The 20,746-nt window shown below is 42.7% G+C and overlaps 1 long non-coding RNA gene across 36 annotated transcripts in view; it reads left to right on the forward strand.

Moving 5' to 3' along the window:
* The first annotated feature begins 5,651 nt into the window (after positions 1-5,651).
* The window catches only part of LOC123284789 (uncharacterized), a 471,184-nt gene continuing 456,089 nt past the window's right edge, over positions 5,652-20,746 (forward strand). For 4 of the 36 annotated variants that reach the window (XR_011502327.1, XR_011502321.1, XR_011502336.1 and 1 more), the window contains exon 1: positions 5,674-5,910. This is a non-coding gene — a long non-coding RNA (uncharacterized lncRNA). Of the gene's footprint in view, positions 5,911-20,746 lie in introns of all 36 variants that reach the window. The other 32 variants (XR_011502342.1, XR_011502337.1, XR_011502330.1 and 29 more) reach the window with 25 other exon arrangements.

Here is a 20,746-nt window from a genome sequence, read left to right on the forward strand (position 1 = left end):
GAACATGCAGCAGGGGCCTCCCTTCTAGAGTTGATATTGAGGGACTAATCCTACCTATTACATTTAAGGGGCCTCTGAAATCTTTCTTGAATTTTCTCATATGGACACTTTCACACAATCATATGAGCCTGTATGTTTATGTATATGTACACAAATGCCCGTATGTACGTGTCTATGTATGTGGGTGTTATACATATACTGGAAGAGTTCATATCAAACTTATCAGTGACTTCTTCTGGGATGAGAAGCAGGTGTGGGGGGCACTATATCAGAGTCATCAAATATGGCTGTCCATGTTGTGCACTGCACAATTCTAGGGGGTCATTCATTTAAATGTGAATCTGTACTTTATAAATTTAAACAAAGAGTAACAAAAACAGAGAAATTATGAGACTGTAAGTGATTTTTACTTTCTTTTCAGGGTTTTTCTTTAGTTTTCCAAAATGTCCAAAATGGCTGGGCATTCAGAAATTGTTAAAACTAATGAGTTGTCAACAATTTGAGAAATCTTGAAAGTATAAAGGAGAAAATAAAAATTACCCACATTTTACTGACCAGAGAAAACTATAATTAATGTTTTATTTCATAAAGTTTATTTTATATATCTTTATTTTAAAATATTTTGTTGGGTAGTACAGAAATCAACAAAGAAGAAAATCAAAATCACTTCAAATTCACCACCCAGAGACGACCCACTGTTAACATTTTATGCATTTTCTTCCAGCCTTTTTCTACATTAATTGCAATCGTAACTCCCATTTGGTGAGTACTTAATTTGAGCCAGGCCATGTGCAAAGTTCTTGCCAGACATTATCTCGTTTAAGTCATAGAAGATACAAACCAGAGGATAAGAAACTTGGGTCAGTTGCGATTTTAACCCAACATTGCCTAACTTCAAAATTAACATTCTTAATGAGTCTCTATGCTTCTTCAGTACTCTGTATATACTCTATACTCCTTCACATGTGCACACACGCCCTACCTACACATGATGCACACACAGTCACATACACACACACACTCAGCCTCCTTCACAAGTGCACACACACCCCCCCACCTACGCATGCTTCACACACATACCACCTATTCGGTCCTCATGACCCCAACTCTTGAGCACTTCTCCCTGACTTTTTCCTCCTCCATTTCTGCTTCCTCTTCAAGCTGGGAGTGGAGAAGCTGGGCAAACTGTGCTCACTGGACTCAGAAGCTGTCAGAGGAAACCAAATGCCAAAATGCCTGCCTTTGATGACAGTACCCATACGAACATTGCTTCACAGTGTGTAAGCCTTTCTGGCATGTGTGTGCCTTTCATATGAATAACCCTGAGAAGGCACTTTTCAAATCAAGAAATTTACGAACAGGTTAAGCAATCAGGATAACATAAAATCTTCAGCAAGAGTTGCAACAAAAATTAGGGCAGAGAATGCCAAACTTTTAGTTGAATGCAGACTGTTCACGCCTAAAGTGGCACAGATCACTGCAGGTTTCCTCAGCTCCGTATGCTAATGATGTGCATTGGGAATTCCCTGAGGGATGCAGAGTAAGTGATTCCTGAACTCATTTCACTGAGAACCTGTTGGGGTGGAGGCAGTGTTCTTAGCCTGCTCATGTTCTGTGAAACACAGTTTGAGAAATACTATTTTATAGGTTTTCTGTATCATGTTAATGCAGTAATCTAATTTCATTTAATAACTGACTAGTTCCTTGCTACTCAAAGCATGGTCCATGGACCAGCGGCATCAGGACTATTGTAGGAGCTCCTTAGAAATACAGAACCTGCACTCCCCTCCCCCTCCCTTCCCCGCAGTCCAGAGATTCAGAATCTGCATTGTTATAAGGTCCCCCGTCATACACAGGCACATTGAAGTTTGAGATAGATGCACTACTGTTAAGGAGACGGACGTTCTTCATGAAATGGAAGTTGCCCTACAGAGTTTATTTAATGTCGTAAAGTGTGTTTTGTACACGTTTAATTTAACATACAAGAGCACAGGAAGTGGAAAATGTATTTGAATACTGCTGGCTGTGGGGCCTCTGCCGGCGTGTTCTGGTGTCTGCTCAACAGGACCCAAACAACTGCGAGCCCTTGGGTTTCTCTTGAGTCCTTTTTCTTTTCCTTTTTAGGAGAGCATGCTGTCCCCTAGCATGTCCACATTTGGAACCAGAGCGATGTGCAGCCACATCCCATTAGCTAATAGCGAGGCCCCTGGAGAGGGGTTTCAGCTGGGAACACACAGCTAAAGCCCCTTTAATGGCCCAGTCAGCTGTCAGGGCTGTAAACACATTTCTTCCCATTCAGAGCCATTTGCCCCTCTCTGTGACCTCTGTGGGTCTCGGACCCTGGCCACGTGGCCCAGATGGCATAATCTGTCAGACCAAAGCAGGTGACAGTGGGGCTTGCTGTTAGGTAATCAGTGACTATAATTAGCCAGGGTGGAAGTGATAATGGGACCAACTGCAGGGCTGAGGCCAGGGGAGCCCTTGATGGGTGGAGTAGCAGCAGGAGAGAAAGGTTTGCTTCCTCCCCCTCCCCTCCTCCCTGCCCCCTTCAATGTGATGTTTCTAGCACAAGGAGTGTGTGTGCCTGCGCATGGGGGAGGCAGGGGCTTCATCTTCAATGGGGAAGGTCAGGGCTGAATGCTGGCAATTTAGTAAGTGGATTGTTTGGCAGCTGATAGATTTTATTTCATAGAAGCCAGTCCAGAAATCTATGGTTCAGTTTGATAATTAGTTGGCTACAAGGACCTTGTGGGACCAAGGGTAGGAGATGGTTGTAGCGGATTAGAACATGATTCTTGGGGGTCAGACACATAGGCATTCAGACCCTAGCTCTGCCACCCCCCAGCCAGGCAGCCTCAGGCTGGTCAGCCAGCCTCTGTCTGTCTCTAAGAGCAGAGGTCACACTGCTCCCCTCGTGGGCCCATTGTTGGGGTTAAGTAAATATCGCCATCAGTACTGCCTGAAACACACCTGCCGTGTAGTAGGTACTCTGAAAATATTGTTTTCTTCTCCTCTCCTTGATAGGTATGCCTTTGACATGATGTCAATAAAACAGAACCAACCAACCAAAAAATTGCTCAAACAGACCAAAAAAGGTTTCTTTGATAGTAGGTGAAACGCAGTTATCTTTATCGCAACGTGGATGCTCAGTGAAGTAGGCTTTGCTTGTAACCTACATCAGGAGGAGAACAGTCCCTGCATTTTCTAAATCAAAATGAAAGAGATGAGGGAGGGCAGTGAAGCAAAAACACTGAAACATTGTTGGTTGTTTGTCGTTGTGCTGTTGGCAGCTGACGGCTGTTTTCTAACACAGCGCATATTGTGGAGTTCACCGGAAACGTTGTTGAAGCTTGTTCAGTTTGGGTGAGTTGAAGATCTAAAGTAAAACCTCTCCATCTGCCATCTATCCTCCCACCTCCCCCAGAACTATTTTCTTCTTTTTCCTCCCTCTATTAATAAAAATATATATATCCCCAGAGAGGTAAAAAGAAAATAAAAACCATCCATAATCACAGAAACAACCAGTGAACAATTTTGTATATATTCTTCTAGATCCATCTGGACATAGATATTTTTTCATTAAAATGGATTATATTTGGTCACTTGGAACATGATATTTTTCCCCCAATTAATATGTCGAATCTTATTCTATGTCAATAGGTACATTTATATAACATCATTTTTCCCATATTTTCCATCATAGTTTATTGACTCAGTTTACAAAGAATTCTACCAATCTTTTTCCACTGCCTTTTTCTTTTGATGAGGAAGAGTGGCTCTGAGCTAACATCTGTTGCCAATCTTCCTCTTTTTGCTTGAGGAAGATTGTTGCTGAGCTAACATCTGTGCCAATCTTCCTCTATTTTGTATATGAGATGCTGCCACAGCATGGCTTGATGAGTGGTGTGTAGGTACGTGCATGGGATCTGAACCTGAGAAACCCCAGGGCTGCCAAAGTGGAGCTCATGAACTTAACCACTATACCACTGGGCCGGTCCCTCCACTGCCTTTTTTTTTAATCAAGATAATTCCACATACCATAAAATTCACCCTTTTAAAGTATACAATTCAGTGGTTTTTAGTATAGTCACAAGGTCAGGCAACCATAACTGTTTTCTAATTCAAGAACATTTCTGTCACTCCCAAGTCTCATATTATTTGCAGTCACTCTCAGTTCCCTCCTTCTTTTGACCCCTGACTAAGAGTAACTGAGATGCCAAGAGTTATTGACCCAGTTCCTCATCACTGGATATGTAAATTGTTTACAACCATATATGATTTTGAACAATACTATCATGATGAGTCTGTAAAATTTTGGTCCAATTAAATTATATTTTTGAGCTGTGTTAGAGTTCACATATGCATGCTGTTTTAATTTGAAAAGGAGTGCTACATTTTTAGATGATGTGGTTTTGGGAAAATTTAGAATTAAAACAAATCTTTAAATCTGCAGAATTATAAACACTCTTTAGGGATTTCTCTAGTGTGGTCATTGCAAAATTGCTTTTGCAAATGCTGCCTGTAGAGTTTGCCAGACGCTGGAAGTTGTGAAACTATCTTACTCTGAAGTTTCATGGTAGAAGTTAATTCCTGACTCCTCCTTGAGTGACAGTCAAACTTGTGTCTTGTGTCTGTCTGAGCAGCATTAGGATCTGGTCGAAGGAGGACAGGTGGAGGGGTGTGGGGTAGAAGCAATTTTGTTCATAGTTTCTAGGAGTGATATTTTAAATTTGACCTAAAAAAATAGACCTTAATCTGATATGAAAGGAATTTGGGACTATATTTAAAAAACTCTGCATATATTTGCATACATAGACCATGTTTAAAAGTTCATGCCAATAACAATAATTATCGTTATACTTACTCCCATGAATCAAGAAGTCATGAGACTGTGAGGACCAGGTGCTGTGCTAAGTGTTTTATATGCATTATTTTATTCAACGACCTTGTGAAATCATCTATAGGATTGTTTAAGAAATGGATGTCAGAAGTATTACTCAACCTAAATGATGATCAAGCAACAAGCTATTCTGGAGTCAATTTGGCACATCCACTGTGCCTTAGTAATTTACCCTGTCCCAGCACCTGACTCACCCCCTGCACCCTGCCCCACCCTGTCTCCGTGACAAAGCCAAGTTCTGCAGATCTCCCCTGAGGTCCTTACACCCAGGAATGACAAAGGGGGCCCTGTGCCTTGGTAGAGAGAGCGTGGTTCTGCCACTTAACCATGCCACCTTGGTCAAGTTACTTCACCACTCTGTGGTTTGGTTTCCCCATGTGAGTAATGAGGATAAAAGTATGGACTGCATGCACTTGTGGTGATAGTTAAATAATTGTATGAAACGAAGCAGATGAGTGCTCAGGCGCTTCACGATTGAAGTGGCACTCTGCCATGGCAGAGTGGTCCAGCCTTGAGGTGATGCCGCTGAGCTTGTCCCCTGAGGTCATTACAGAAGAGGTCTCGGTGGTCAGCTAACTCTACCCCATCATTTTACATTTTGGAAAATGAACGGCTGGAGAGCGGAAATGCTTGTCTAAAGTCACACTGCTTGCCAGCAGCAGAATCTTCGTAGTAATTCTATAAGTGATCTGTTGGTTTCTGTTTGTCTGAGGTAAAGACTGTGGCAGCTTAGTAAGCAGGCATCAGAGGACAGCGCTCTATGCTCTATTTCTGTTCTCTGTGCTCACAGGGTTCCCTTATTTAGTCCTAGGTGTCATCCACAGCTCACGGGTTCCTGGACTCCCTATGGTGCCTGGCACTGGGACCTACCATGTGTTCCACCCCGGTGCAAGGCAGGCACTGTCCTCTCAGTTCATTCTAACAATCGCCTTGTGAAGGAAACGTACTCTTACTCCTTCTGCAGATGTGGAGACAGAGGCAGAAAAAAAGCCATGCCCAAAGTGACACAGGTATGAAGGGGTAGAATTTAGGAAAACTGCATCATGATCAAGAGCTCTCCACTAGCTCTCTGTGTGGCTTTGGGCAAGTTACTTAACCTCCTTCCCGTCTCCATTCTTTCATCTGTAAAATGGAGTAATAACAGTACCTGCCTTAAAAGGGTGTGGGGAGGGTTATTAATGCTGGTAAAGTGCTTGGAAGAACGCCTGGCACATAGGATGAACTCAGTAAATGTCAGCCTTACACAGAGCAAACAAAACAAACACGATATGGTTTTGTCTGCTTCCAGAGCCTGTATTCTCTCTGCTACTCCCTGTTGCCTCAAAAAGAATCAGGGAATTTAATTCATACTAAGAAACTCCAGCAAGAATCAGGATTGTAAGGCATTCGAAAGCGTGGCCTAGTTAGAAAGCACACTCACTCACATACACACACACAGCTACTTCTAATAGCTGGTAAGAGCCAGAGAAAATCCAATTACAGATGAATCAATCGATTAAAAAGAAAGGGGGCCAAAGAAAGGAAAGAATGTTGGAGAGACACAGAGCCAAATTACAGCTGGATAATAGAATTAAGGGTCTGTAGAACAAACTGGGAGAAATAACAAAGGGAAACGAGCTGGGGACCCATTTACAGCTCTGTAACGATGTGATTCCTCCCCAGCCCCTTGACTCCAAAGAGCATTATTGGGCCAGCGCCCCAAACAACTGATCGCATCAGAAAGAGCTGGAATGGAATTGTATTTGGCAAATCATATTTTTGCAGAGAAATGAACCACGTGTGCCCTTTGGAACAAGAGGATTACGTTTGGGTTAAACAGATGCTCACAGTTAAGGATGAAACAGAGGGCCCAGCTCTCACTGTCACAGGCAGGAGAAGGTGAAAGCTATGTCTTTAGTTGGCAAAGATATAGCCTTGGTTCATAATTTTCTGTTTCCTAAGAAATCCTGTCTTTGCTCTCAAGGAAACATCTCATTATTAAGTAGAATTTCTCTCTTGCATACAAACACTTAAAAACAACTCACATGCATTTTTAGCTTTATTTTCTATTTTGGTGGGAGGGGGTGATGAGAGGGAGCTGGGGCAGTTAATCCAGCAATGATCTCTACAGCTGTGTCTATTATCGGTGGGTTCTAGAATAACATCCGTTTCTATGTATTTATGGAAAGGCGTCCTTAACTAGGCCACATAAAGAGCCAGCGCATCTATAAATAAATTAAGGAGGCTATGAGGCTGAGAAGCGCAGGCAGTGGCCCCTCTGGCTGTGGCCTCGCTGGCTGTGCCGTGCAGCTGTCCTCTTTGTGCCTGGCCCGGCCTGTTCCATTGTGGAGGCGATTACCCCAGGCAGGGGCTGGAGCAGCACGTGTGGGGCGGGGCACACCTTCACCGGCCTGTGGGGGTTGGCATGAGTGCCTGGGGTGGACTTCTCTGTGGCTGGGGGTTGACCTTGTTGGGCTGGGAGCCTGTGCCCACTGACTCAGCTAGCTCTGGTGACCAGGCAGCAGTCACTTCGTGGGAGCCAGCTGCACCCAGCCCCAGCTCAACTGGGTTGGGTTAACAGATGGTGGCGTTGGGTTGGGTGGGGGCAGCAGGGACAGTACAAAATGACAATAACAACAAAATAACTCTGACTTTGTAAGATTAAACAGAGCAAAGAGGGAGCGGCATGGGAATGAGGGAAGTTTTTTCCAGAGTTTGAGAGACCAATCCTTTCTTCCCAGCGTAGAATGGTGCTCCCACAAGGCTGCTCCCTCTGAAACAGGCAGGAAGGATCCAGAGTTCTGCTGGCAGGTTTTCTTGTGTACTATGTTAGAGATTAAAAAAAGAAAAAAAAAAAGCAGCCCTTTCCACTAGAGAAATAGGGCAAAGAGCTTCTATTGCTTGGTAATCATTTCTGGATTTTGTGGGAATCTTGTCTTGGAAAGGACCTCACTACACCAAGTCACAGGCCCTGGGCCCGCAGCATCAGCATCTCCTGTTGGAGAAACAGAGCCTCAGGTCCTCCAGACTCACTGAATCAGAATCTGCAGTTATACAAGATTCCCAGGGAGGTGTATGCACAATCCATTCAAAAAGCTCTAGTCCTCAATACTGATTCTTAATCCTGGCTGCACATCAGAATCACCTGGAGATATAGGTTGAATTGTTTTCTCCAAAGAGATGTTGAAGTCCTAACCCCTAGTGCCAGTGAATGAGACCTTGTTTGGAAATAGGGTCTTTGCAGATGATCAACTTCATGAGGGTGGGCCCTAATCCAGTGTGATTTATAAAAAGGGGGCATTTGGACCCAGAGGCAGCCATGCACACAGGGAGAATTCCACGTGAAGATGAGGCAGAGATTGGGGTGATGCATCTGTAATGAAAGGAATGCCAGCAATTGCCCGTAAACCACTGGAAGCTACGAGAGAGGCATGGAACAGATTCTCCCTCACCCTCAAAAGAAACCAACCCTACCCACACCTTGATCTCAGACTTCTAGTCTCCTGAACGTGAGACAATAAATTTCTGTTGTTTAAGTCACCCAGTTTGTAGTACTTTGTTACAGCATCCCTAAAAAACTAATATACTTGTATAATTCTAAGAAAAATCCAGGTTTCTGAGCTCCATCTGAGAGGTTTGCAATCAGAACACCCAGGGGTGGGGCCATCGGACCTGCATTTTCTAAGTGTGCTTTGGGCAGTTCTGATATCGTTGATAGTTTGTGAATCAGTGGTCCTGTTGGCCATCCAGTGCTCACTTCACCCTTACAGCATCCTTCCTAAGAGCAGATGCTTGTATGTATCAGTCTGCTTGTGAACTTCCAATGATGGAGAACTCATTACTTGATGGAACAGCTGGATCTATCATGGAAAGTTCTAATTGTCCAGAGAAATCTTTAAATAGAGCTAAAATTTATGATTTTTTCTATCATAAAGATGAATAAACTGAGACTCTGAGAGATTGAATGGTTTGCCCAAGACCATACAGTCAGTATGGGGCTGACTATGGATTTGAATCCAGACAGTTGCCCGAGTCCATCCTCTTGATCACTTAAACTACCCAGATGGCCCAATAGTTTATAAAAGGCCATCACAGCTGTTGTCAAATCAAGACTCCCTCCAACCCTGGGAGACAGAGACTGAGCGTCCCTTTATGATTCTGACACCTGCATGGTGGGATGCAAGGGTGGGGTTTGAGGTTTGGAGAGGGAATCATGTCATCCCACCAGGCACCTGGGCTGTGGGATTTTCCACGTGAGTCTAGAACGTGGACGAATTGTGTGGGGAGGCCAGAGTGTGGATTTGGTTCTTGTGTCAGGTCCCACCTCTGACCCTAACTCCCTGAGTTACCCTGGGCAGGTCTCTTGTGCTCTCTGGCCCTCAGTGTTTACACCTGTTAAATGGGGCTAATAAACTCTGCCTTTCCTACCTTGTATCAGCCTTGAGGGGCTCAGTGAGATCACGGACAGGAATGTGCCTTGAGAAGCACAAATATGATGATTATTATAACTCAGGGTGAGAAGAGAACTTAGATGTTTCCATGAAAAAACTCTTTTCACTGGGGCAACTTTGGCAGTTGCTCCTCCTGACCAACCATTTGATTTCTGTTCTATTTCTACCAAACTGTTTCTAGGCTTAAGTGGAAGTGGGTGGAGGGAAGAAGAGTCAAGGGTGAGGCCTTGCAGAGAGCTGTAAGTTCAGCCACACACTACCCACTCCCTGGACATACCCCACAATGGACGCAATCTCCAAAGTCAAGGACAGTGCCCCTATCTCTTTTCAATAGGTTGCACTTGAGCTGCATTTTCTTGGCCAGGGCTGCCTGTTCCTCTTTCCCTAGAAATCTAGATTCTTCCCACCCCCGGCCCCAGATCAGGGTTCAAAAGTCATAATACTGTTATTATTCGTGTCCCAAATTTTTCTCATCAATTTCTTCATCAGTTCACTCCGCAAATATTCCCTTAGTGCTTGCTCTGGTCGAGACGTTGGGCTGGGCACTGGCAATATGAGATGGATTAAGATGAATTCTTATGCTCCAGGAACTTCGAAGCAGTCCAGTTTGAGAACTGCACTAGTTCCATATTGGTTCCCAAGGCTGTCTCAGCTTACAGGCCTCACAGTGAACCTTCTTCTTCTTATCCCACTCGCTCGCGGTGTGGTGGACTAGAAAGACATTACAACTAAGGCAGAAGATGTAACCTCTGCTCTCACTCCTTGCTGTGTGATCTTGGGCAAGTCATAGCCTCTCTGAGCCTATTTACTCATTTGTAAAATGAGGTCAACAATAGGCATATGAGATAAGATTCAGTGAGTATTTACTATGAGCCAGACACTATTCTAAGTGCTTTACTTGTGTCATGTTAACTACTTTAGGAGGTATATATATGTTATTAGCATCTTTATTTTACAGATGAGGCAATTGAGGCACAGAGAAGTTCATTAACTTACCAGTTCACAGAACTAATTGTTTGCAGAACCAAGATTCAAGCCCAGGTTCTTTGGCTTGAGAACTCAGATCCTTAACCACTGTCATATCCTGCCTCCCTAAACTGTCCTTTATCACAGCTTTCTTTAGGAGATGTGTGAAGGAAGATAGCCCTCTGTAAAGTGCTGCTCAAATGATTGCAGGATCAAGAAGATGATGATGATGAAGAACAAATTCCTTCTTTGGTAAAAGAGTGAAATTTCTCATAGGGTCTTAACTTATCAGTCAATCAATGGATGGATGGATGGTGGGAGAGAGGGAGGGAGGGAAGGAGAGAGACACAGAGACAGAGAGATGCAGAGAAGCAGAGAGAGAGAATTATACATAGATGACATACTCCTGCACAGCACAGAGGTATTGCTGTCTCAATTTTAAAGGTGAGGAAATGGAGATGATCTTCCTTGTCCAAGGTCAGTCAGTGGCAGAGCTTGGATTTTACCCAAGAACTGTCTGATTCTCCTGGGCAGAAAGGAATCAGCAATTTTCTTGTATATTTGAAATATGGTCTTCTGTCCTGTTCCCTCCTACATTTATCGACAATTTGTGAAGCAATTTCTAACATTATTTATCATGGAAAATTCAACAAAAACAATTCCACAATCTCTACTTTTAGGGAGCTGTAGTTTTAAGTTATTATATATTTTTATCTTCTGTAAGAAACAAGACTCACCTAAGGAATCCCCACTTCAAATGAGAAGGAGGAATCTGGCGGCCAGAGGAGAGCCTTCACCCCTCTTCCTCCCTCTCACTCTCTGATTTGTTAGAATGTGTATGTAAGTGCTGCTTCCAGTGCCAAATGGACTTGATTTGTACAACCTAAGGTCAGTTTAGCAAAGCAAGGTGAGCTGTCTTTCTAACTTCAAGCTCTCACAGAAATAGGTGAATTAAAACCAGTGTTATTCCCAGTCTCTTTGTTGCTTAAACAGAATAGGTTTTCACTATTATATCCTGGGCTAGTTCTAAGATATCACACATGACAAACAGAATTAGTTAGGATGATGTGTGTGAAGTTAACATTGGTGAAAAAAATGCAAATAAAGCAGTAGAGTACAAGAATGATCAAAATACAAGTTATGTCACCCCTCCCCCCCAATGGAAATGCATACAGATTTAACTAAACTTGAGTAAACATGTCCAGAGAAAACCTAGGGCTCAAGACAGTTACACTTCCTTAGAGGTAAAAGGTTAACAGCACCTATTTAGTCCCCATGTTATGCTAGGCAGTGAATTAGACCCTTTCACTGTGTTATGTCATTTAATCCTCCTGGAAACCCTAAAATGAATATATTACTGTGAAGTAGGGATAGGAGTTATCTGAGATGATGTAAGTAAGACACCAAGTCCTTGCCTAGCACATATTAATTGTTCAACAGTGGTGGCTGTTATTACTATTGCTTAAATCTATTTGATAGATAAAGAAGCTAAGGGTCAGAGAGATTTAGCAACTTGCCTGTAAAATTACACTGCTAAGGAGTGCCAGAGCTGAAGACCAACAGAGACCACTCTGGCCCCAAAGATTGCTTATACACTTCCTGCAGTGCCGTGGTGTTACCAAGTTGCAGTTTTTGGAGGAAAGACAAAACAAGACTTTTCATTTATAATTTTTCTAAAATGACCTGGAGTTCTGGTTCCCCTGGGCCAGCCCTCTTCCTGGCCTGTGTTTTTCTTTTTTGTCTAATTATCAAGTCTCATTAATAAGAGGCCACCATACAGTTCCTTTTGTAGCCCCTGGCTCAGTTCAAATCTTAAAGGAAATATGAGAAACCAGAAGACGCCATTGCTATTGCCATCAGCTATAGATTTTTCTCAAGCCTCATGCTCACAAGTCCTTCTCTCCACTGTGACTCACACCCCATTGCCTACCCCTCCCCCCAGGCCAAGGAGGGTTATGACTCATTATGGCTTTTGACAGTCTCAAAAGAACCATAAATTTAAGCTCAATCCTTCAAGCTCAAGGAACACCATAGTTCTTTAAGCTGTACTATGGTGGTTGGCTCTCGCCTTCTCTAGCCAAGGGGAACTCTGTGCTTCTGTGGGATTTTCCCTTTCAGCTAATTGCTCCCTCTGTGGTCCCACCCTGAGAGGACTGTCAGTCAAGGCGGCACTTCTGGTTCAGAGGTCAGGTCACATAAGCTCCAGGGCTGAGACCTCAGGTGAATTCTGGAGTTTTGGAAAAGAATTAGAGTCTGGGGAAGCCAAATCCTCTGTCAAGTAAAACTCATCAGGAATTCCAGCAAAAGCAGGGACTCTTTAGTGCTGTGTCATCATAGGCCACTGGGCTTGTGGCTTCATGGGCGGGTTATAATTAGCAGACAGCTCATACTGGAGGAGAACAGAGAATGAGCCTCGGAACTGGGCCTCCCGCCTCCAGTTTGGCTTCCCTCCAGCCTGCCCCATCATCATGTCACTCTCATACTTAAGATCTTTAATGACTTCCCTTTAACCTGTATTTAACAAGAGGAAGAATATTTTTATAGTTTAAATGGAAAGGAAAAAAGATGCACATCTTCTCTCCCACTCTGCCTCCCTGCTTCACCTGACCAACTTCTGGTCTCTAAGGTTCGGCTCTGCTGTTGCCTCTTCTGCTTTGCCAGGCAGAGCTAGGTACCTACTCTGTGCATTTGTTGACATCTTGGACTTCCTTCTAGCCCAGCCATCATTGCACTTCACTGTACTCTGCTTGTCAATTTAATCATCTATCTTCTCAACCATGTGATGAGCTGCTCAAGGGACAAGGCCCTGTTAGCATAAGCCACATGGTAGGTGTTAAAAATGATGGGTGACATAGCAGGGTGATTGAAAACTTACCTGTTTCTCTTTTTATGCTACTGCAGATTTGTTAGAAATGAAGAAAAGGCATCCCTTTCTGTGTTACTGAGATCTGAATTTTCTTTACTCTTAATGAAAGCAATCAATAACCTTTTTGGGCTTCAGTCCTGAAAAAAAGAAGTGGGCAGGCCCCTCCCCAACTCAATCTTACATTTTTTTTCTTGAAGGTACAGACCCACTGAAGTATAGTCTAAAGTAGAGAAGGGCTTCTTCAAGATTTGAAGAGGGTGGAGGCCCAGTCAGTGAGATGGCTGGGTCTCCTGGGACTGGGTCAAGGGCATGGTTGTGGGAGTGTTCAGTGAACTGCTCCAACTGAAAGGCAGATGGTGGCCTCCCTGGTGGCCTATGAGGCCTGAGTGCTAAGCGCAGTGGCCTCCGGAGCCTGGCAAGTTCCCTGTGGCTGAGCTGTTGCAGAGGGAGAGGTGATGCTAGCACAACCACCCACTTTCTGTTCGTCCATGACAACTGAGCAAGGACTTACATACAGCAGCAGCAACACTAGGGACTGGAAATGAGAAGTGAGGCTGCTGTCTCCTTATCGCCTCGCTCTTTGTCCACCATTTTCCTGGATTCAGTAAGCTCTAGGATTGTCATATGATCCAAATGAGAGAGAGGGATTGGGATGGGGGAAAAACTAAGACTGAATTTCTTTGATGAGTAAGGACTTTCTGGGAGTACTTTTTGCATAACAAAAAAATCCTGTGAACAATGAAAGCAGACCACTAGCCTTGCAAATAAATCAGCTGGAATGAAAGATTTCAGTCCAATAAGCATATATGGAGCACCAGCTCTAGGCTTGGGGCTGAGAATATCATGGTGGATAAACCATGGACTGTCCCCACGGTGTTCACTTGCAGTCTATGGGGTAGACCAGATGGTCACATAATCTGGAATTTTGATATAATTTAGTGTTCATTGAGGTAGAGGGAAGCACTGAAGGGAGGGGAACTTAGCCTGGACTGGGTAGGCAGGAAAGGTTTTCTGGAGTATGTGGTACTTGAACTGATCCTTGGAGGTAAAATGAACTAAGTTTGTGATAAAAAATAGGAAGGGTATTTCAAACACCAGAGACACAGTCAGAGAGACAGAATATGTGGACTATGCTGCGTATGGGGGGATTTATCTGTAGTGAGGTGTTACTGGAAAGTGAAATGTATGAGTTTAATAATGGAAGATGAGATTAGAAAATTAGGCAAGTCCAAAGCCAGAAAACCCTGGACTAGATCCCAAGGATGGTGGGCAGAAATCAGAGGGTTTTAAGTATGTCAAATTTCAGCTTCAGAAAGATAGATTAATTAATACAATGCTATGTCCTATCATAGGTGAATCCTGAAACCTCAGTGGTTTAATGCAATAATGCAAGATTATTTCACAGTGGTGTGTAATCCAATTAGTGGCAGTAAGGAATCTGCTTAGAGTCCCAGGTTGACACTGAATCTGCCACTTTTAACACATGGCTTCCAAAGTTGTCTTGCCATTGACATCAAGCCAGCAGACTAGGGAAGGAAACTGAGAAGGCTTGTGCAGAAAGTTTTTAAGGATTAGGTCAGGGGTGCAAGAATCCTTACAGAGACAGAATTGTCAGGCCTTGAAGTGTGGATGGGTGAGGAAGCATGAGAGAGAGGAAAGAGATGGCCCTGAGGTTTCTAGCCTGGTTGATGATGCATTCAGGAAAGACCAGGAACAACAAGTTTGGGAGGAGTGGAAATGGGCGGAGATGATAAACATAGTTTTAGGCATGTTGAGTTTATACTGTTCATGGGACTTGTAAGCGGCCATCTGAATGACAGTTTGGACTCAGAGAAAAGACTAGACTAGGAAAGAGCTAAGTAGAGAAGATTAAAATATGAAAAGCCAGCCAAATAAATCTATGTTCCTTCACTGAGGAAGAGGGAAGAAAAAAAGATGGCAAGAAGGGAGAAGAAAAGATGACTCTCCAAAGGATCCAAACCATTCTGGAGAATTTCACATTTTTCTCTTATAGACTGTCTCGACTTTAATGTACATGTGTTAGTTCTTACCAAGTGCCAGGAACCATCGCTTTTCCTGGGAAAGCACCTCTCCACTCTCAAGGAACTCAAAGTTTAGTGGGTGAAATGGTTGGGTCTACTGTAGCTGGATCTTCCCCACAGCCAGGGGAAAGGTTTCCTATTCAAGGTGAGTTACAGGTCACCAGGAGGGGCATTTCCTTTCATGTGCCTGGAATTCCACCATTGCAAGCTCACAGTTTTTGACTAAGCTCTTTGCCTTTTCCTTTGAGGAGTAATATGATGTAGTGGAAAGAAGACAGGCTTTAGAGGCAAACAATGGAATATGTCACCTAGTCGTCATGGGCCTTGGGCTGATAACTTACAATTTCTGAGCTTTGTTTCTTTATTTATTAAATGAGAACAATGATAGTAACACTGGGTGCAATAAGGGTAATATATAACAGTGGGAAATTGTCTAATCTTGGTATTAAATATGCAGAGTTCCATAACAAGAATAATGCTAATATGATGATGATGATAGCAGCTAACAGACAGTGCCTCCCATGTGCCAGGATTACTCTAAATGTTTTACAAATATTTCTATTAATCCTCATAACAACCCTATGAGGCCAAACTATTATCTATTCCCTTTTGACAAGTAAGAACGTTGATGCAGAAGAGGCCTCAGGTTTGAAGATATAACCAGTTCTGGACAGGCAACATTAGAACTAGTTCTGAAGACTTCCCTGAGAATGAACAACTCTATGGTATGGAGGATTTGGTGCATAGGAAAACACTCACTGCCCTCTGAGAAGGGGACTGGGAAGAGGGGAAATGGCCTGGGGTACTGAATTGTGTGGAAACTAGTGGGAGAGAAATGGCAGACAAATGCCACTCCTCAATATTTTGTCAAAGACAGATACCAAGTGGTTCATGCATTCATTCAGCCATTTCATGTCCTTTTATTGAACTCAACTCTATGGCAGGCTATGGGATAGGCTTGAGGATATCCCTCCCCGAAGCTTCCAGGAACTTCTGGTTGATTCCAGGAAGGGTAGAATGATGAACAGGAAGACATCCATAAGAGATTTCCTTTACTTTCCACCCATCCTATAATGAGCATAAATAGTTTTTTTTTGCCTGTCCAACATTCATTTTCTTTCTTTTGATTTTCCTTTTGGGAATCATCCCTCAACTACATTATGCAACACTCAAAGGGTTGGCCTGTGATGCAAAGTAGAGTGGTCAGGAGTTCTCTCTCTTGAACTTGCTTTTGAATGGGATCAGATAGTAATGAGAAATGTTTAACTTCTTCATCTGGACACCAGCACCCTGAAAAGACTTTCCTTTGGTTCCTGGAGCCTAGGGCCCTGGAGCTGCCCAGCTTCCTTTCTTCATAGTCATTTGTTTTCCCACAGCATACAGATATACATTTTTGTGTGTGTGCACTTATTTTGGTCAATCGTCTTCTGTTGCTTTCAACCAAAGAAATTTAATTGATACATATCCTTTTCTGATATCTTGTTGCCTTAGTTTTTCTACCTATAAAATGGGAATAGTAAAACTTGCTACTTACCCTCAGGAGGTTGTGTAGATTAAAGGTGTATGTCAATAAAATGCTTTCAGATGCTTGGATGAAAGTTGCTGTATAACTACAAAGTCTCCTTCTCAATTTTAGCTGTACTTTAAAAGAGGGGCTTTCTTTCTATACTATAAAACAGCTTTTATCTTGAGAGGATGTCTTCCTTATTTTACTGGCTCTGTAAACAGTTCAAGGATTGCTCCACGCTTGCTGTGTTTCCAAAGCTGCTGTTCGAGATGAAAGCTCAGATTTATTCAGCGTGAGAAGTTGCCGTCTGATACGGGGAGGAAATGTGTTCATTATTGCTATTACATACTGTTCAGTGATAAGAAAGTTGGCTCAAATTCTCAAGTTGCTACTTTGTTAGCTTTTTAGGGTTAGTACTCACATTCTTACCTCAAATCAAAATAAAATGTAAAAACTCCACCTATTTTAGAGCAGAAAGAGCTACATCATCTTAGCACCTTTGACAATTATGAAAGGATGTATCATAATAAAACCTGTAACATCTTACAGGCTCTAAGATATTTTATGATTTTCAAAACACATACTTTTCCTTAACTGGTTTAGATTCTAGAGTATCTGGCAGATGCCAATTATATATAAGACTCCTGAGTTATTATTTTTAAGTGAACTATTTTTATAATATGCAGACATTATGACAGTAATACATACTTATCAGAGAAAATTTGGAAATGCGGAAGGGTAGAATGATAAAGAAAAATACATGAATATTTCAATAGGCTTGCTGCCTTAAAACAACCATTCATTACATTTTCATGTATACCATTTTCCTTTTTGTCATAAGTATTATATGATTATTTCATATTAGTTGATACAATTTTATATTCTGTGGGTTTTTTTCTTTTTATATTACCGTAAAACTCTAGCAGTTATCTTTTACCACCTCAAAACTCAGAGGATTGAAATAAGAACCATTTATCATTGCTAAGGAGTCCAGGGCTAGCTGGATCTTTCTTCAGTCTCTGGTCTCATCTGGGTTTGCTCATGGGTCTGTCATCAGGTGATCTTGGCTGGGCAATCTCATTGTTTGGGGGTTCACAGCTCTCCTACACTTAGTCTCCCATCCTCCAGGAGGCCAGCCTGGGCTTGTGTGCATGGTGGTGGCAAGATTCCAAGAGAGAGAGCGGAAGCACGAGGGGTTTAGGTGCAGAACTGGCACTTTGTTATTGCCACCGCAGTTACTGCCAGTGCAAGTCATAAGGCCAGCCTGGATTCAAGGGCTGGGAGGTAGCTTCCATGGCTCCATGGGAAGGGGCTTCCTCGTCATATGCAGTGGTCAGGGATAGAGGGAGAAGTGAAGAACTGTATCTAGAGTTTGCAACGCATCTCCCGTAATAACATAGGCACTCTTCTGTGTTATTTCGAAGACATTTTTAATGACTTTACAGTATTATATTAAGTTGCACCATCATGGATAATTTAAACTTTCCCAAATTTTAAGAAACTCAGGATTTTCCATTTAGTTTGCTGAGGCATAAGAGTTTTATGGAGAGAAAACTTTTCTATTTGGGGTTATTAAAAAAATCCTAATATAGAATCACAGAAGTTAACGTATTGTTTAAAAGTTTATAAATATTTTTATTGTTTTTCCTCCATTTTCCAAAGCATTTTGCAAGAGGCTCATTCCAATTCAAATTCTCATCAGTGGTGTGTGAGTGCTCATTTCACTGCCCCGCCACCAGTGTTGAATAGCTGGGAAAAAATCTCTGCTGATACTTATAAGGAACCTCCCCACCCCCCAGCATTTTGTTGATATAATTGCTAATAAAGGTAAGGTAACATGTTTATCTGTATTGTTGAGTTGGTGTTTCTTTAATTAGTTTGATCACAGAACACTCATTTTTTTGTATAGCATCAATTAATGTCTTGTAGCAACTGTTTTGAGTGGAACATTCTTGAGGAATTGCTGCCTTAATAAAATATAGTAGTTTTTCCTCATGGTGGGAATTTCAGACACCATGGAAAGGAAGGAGGGTTTCTAGATACAGCTGGGGCTTTTGCTCATTCCTAAAATCATACTGAACTTCATGAAAAAGAAACGAAACTTGTCAATGAAAATATTCAGCTTCTCTTTCTTCCCAATCAGTTTCCTTGCAGTGATGACCCCAAAAGCTCTCAGGCTTTGTTTTAAGGGATGCATTCTTCCCTGGAAATATTATGCTGTTCTTTTTCTCCTCTTCATATTTGCAGAATAAAACATGTCTGACTAGTGGCATAAGGGGCTGGCCCTTTTCTGGGACTTTGTTGCTCTGGGTGTGGACCAGCAGTATCTGCACTGGGTGGGAGCTTGGTAACAGTGCCAGGGGTCTCAGGCTTGCACCCAGACTTCCTGAATCGTAGTCCGCATTTTAATAAAATGTCCTGGTGATTCACATGCACATTTAAGGGGTAGAAGCTCTGATCCAGTGGATGCCTGGCTAATCTAAAGGACCTGCATCTTCCTCCTGACCGTTACTTTCAAATTCAGTCACTATCACCTTGCACTGTGAAGAGTTACTGAGTGTATAGTTTTCTCACCCAGTTTAAACTCTGGCCCATGTGTGGTCACAAGCCCATTCTCCTGGTTCCTTTAAGCTTAGATCAACCAACAAGAATTAAAGCAAACAAACAAAATATACCAAATACAGAGGCAGAGAAAAAGAAACAAACAAAAAAAGGAAAAACAAAAAAAGAAGGATGAAACCTAGTCTGGGAGGCATGATGCAGTTTTCTGTTCCTCTCCCAACCCTTGTTCTTCTCTTGGGTTCCAGATCCACAAGCTTTGATCCATTCCTAATTCCATCTTGGGAGCTTCACCTTCTAGTTCCAAACAGCTGGTACAGCAGCCCAGCCCTCTCTTGTGTCCTGGCTCTCTAGTTCTCTTGCGCACTGGCACCCCGTCACTACCTTGCCCTGAGATAGGGAGATAGGCCTGAGATATCTTGATTATTCTGTGGTCAAGAACTAGAGAGCTGGGTCGCCCAGGACAGGAGACTATCCTAGGCTCTGTCTACTTTCTGATTTCTTGTCTCCTTCCCAGAATATTCATATCCAGCATTCCCTCCGCCCTGCTTCCCTTTAAAGGGACTCGGTCTCAACCCAACTTACAGGGCAATGACTTTATTGTGGCAGGCTCCTCAGTCTGATCATGGCATGACACCAGGCAGCACATTCAAGAATCAAATGCATTTTCAACATAGGGTCATTTCTTAATAGTTTCTGGGCTAAGGGTCATTAGCATGAGGATAAAGACTACAGTCATGTGCTACTTAATAACTGGGATATGTTCTGAGAAATGCGTCGTTAGCGGTTTCATCATTGTGTGAACGTCATAGAGCGTACTTACACAAACTTAGATGGCATAGCCTACTACACACCTAGGCTATATGGTACTAAGCTTATGGGACCACTGTTGTACATGCAGTCTGTCATTTACTGAAACGTTGTTATACGGCACGTAACGGTACTTGGGGATGGAAGCCACTCAGAGTTATAAAGCACCAAGCAATGGCTTTTCACTGAGTCTCTCACTAAAGCACTATCCAGAAGTAGTTAAAAGCATGGGTCAGAAGGAGACTTCCTTTTTCTGCCAAGCTGTATGACCTTGGACAAATTACCGACCCTTTCTGTACCATGACTTACTCATCTGTAAAAAGAAGATAAAGGTAATTCCTGTTTCTCAGAGCCAGGATTGGCTGCAAAATTTGCAAGGCCTAGTACTAATTGAAAGTGTTAGGCCCCTTGTTCAAAAGTTATTGAGAATTTCAAGATGGTCCTTCTGAGCTCAGGGCCCTGGGCAACATAAATCTGTCCCTCCTGGAGTGTTAAGATAATTGCTGTGCCTAGGACAGGACAAGAATTTAGTAAGTTCCAGTTATTCATAAAGCTTTGAGAGGTATCTATTATTTACCCTATTTTACAAGTGAAAGAACTGAGGATCTGAAAAGTAAAACTACTTACCCAACGAGGTCAGACAGCTGAGTGGCTGAGCCATGAGTC

This window comes from Equus asinus, chromosome 3 (assembly GCF_041296235.1).
Source record: "Equus asinus isolate D_3611 breed Donkey chromosome 3, EquAss-T2T_v2, whole genome shotgun sequence".
NCBI classification, from domain to species: domain Eukaryota; kingdom Metazoa; phylum Chordata; class Mammalia; order Perissodactyla; family Equidae; genus Equus; species Equus asinus.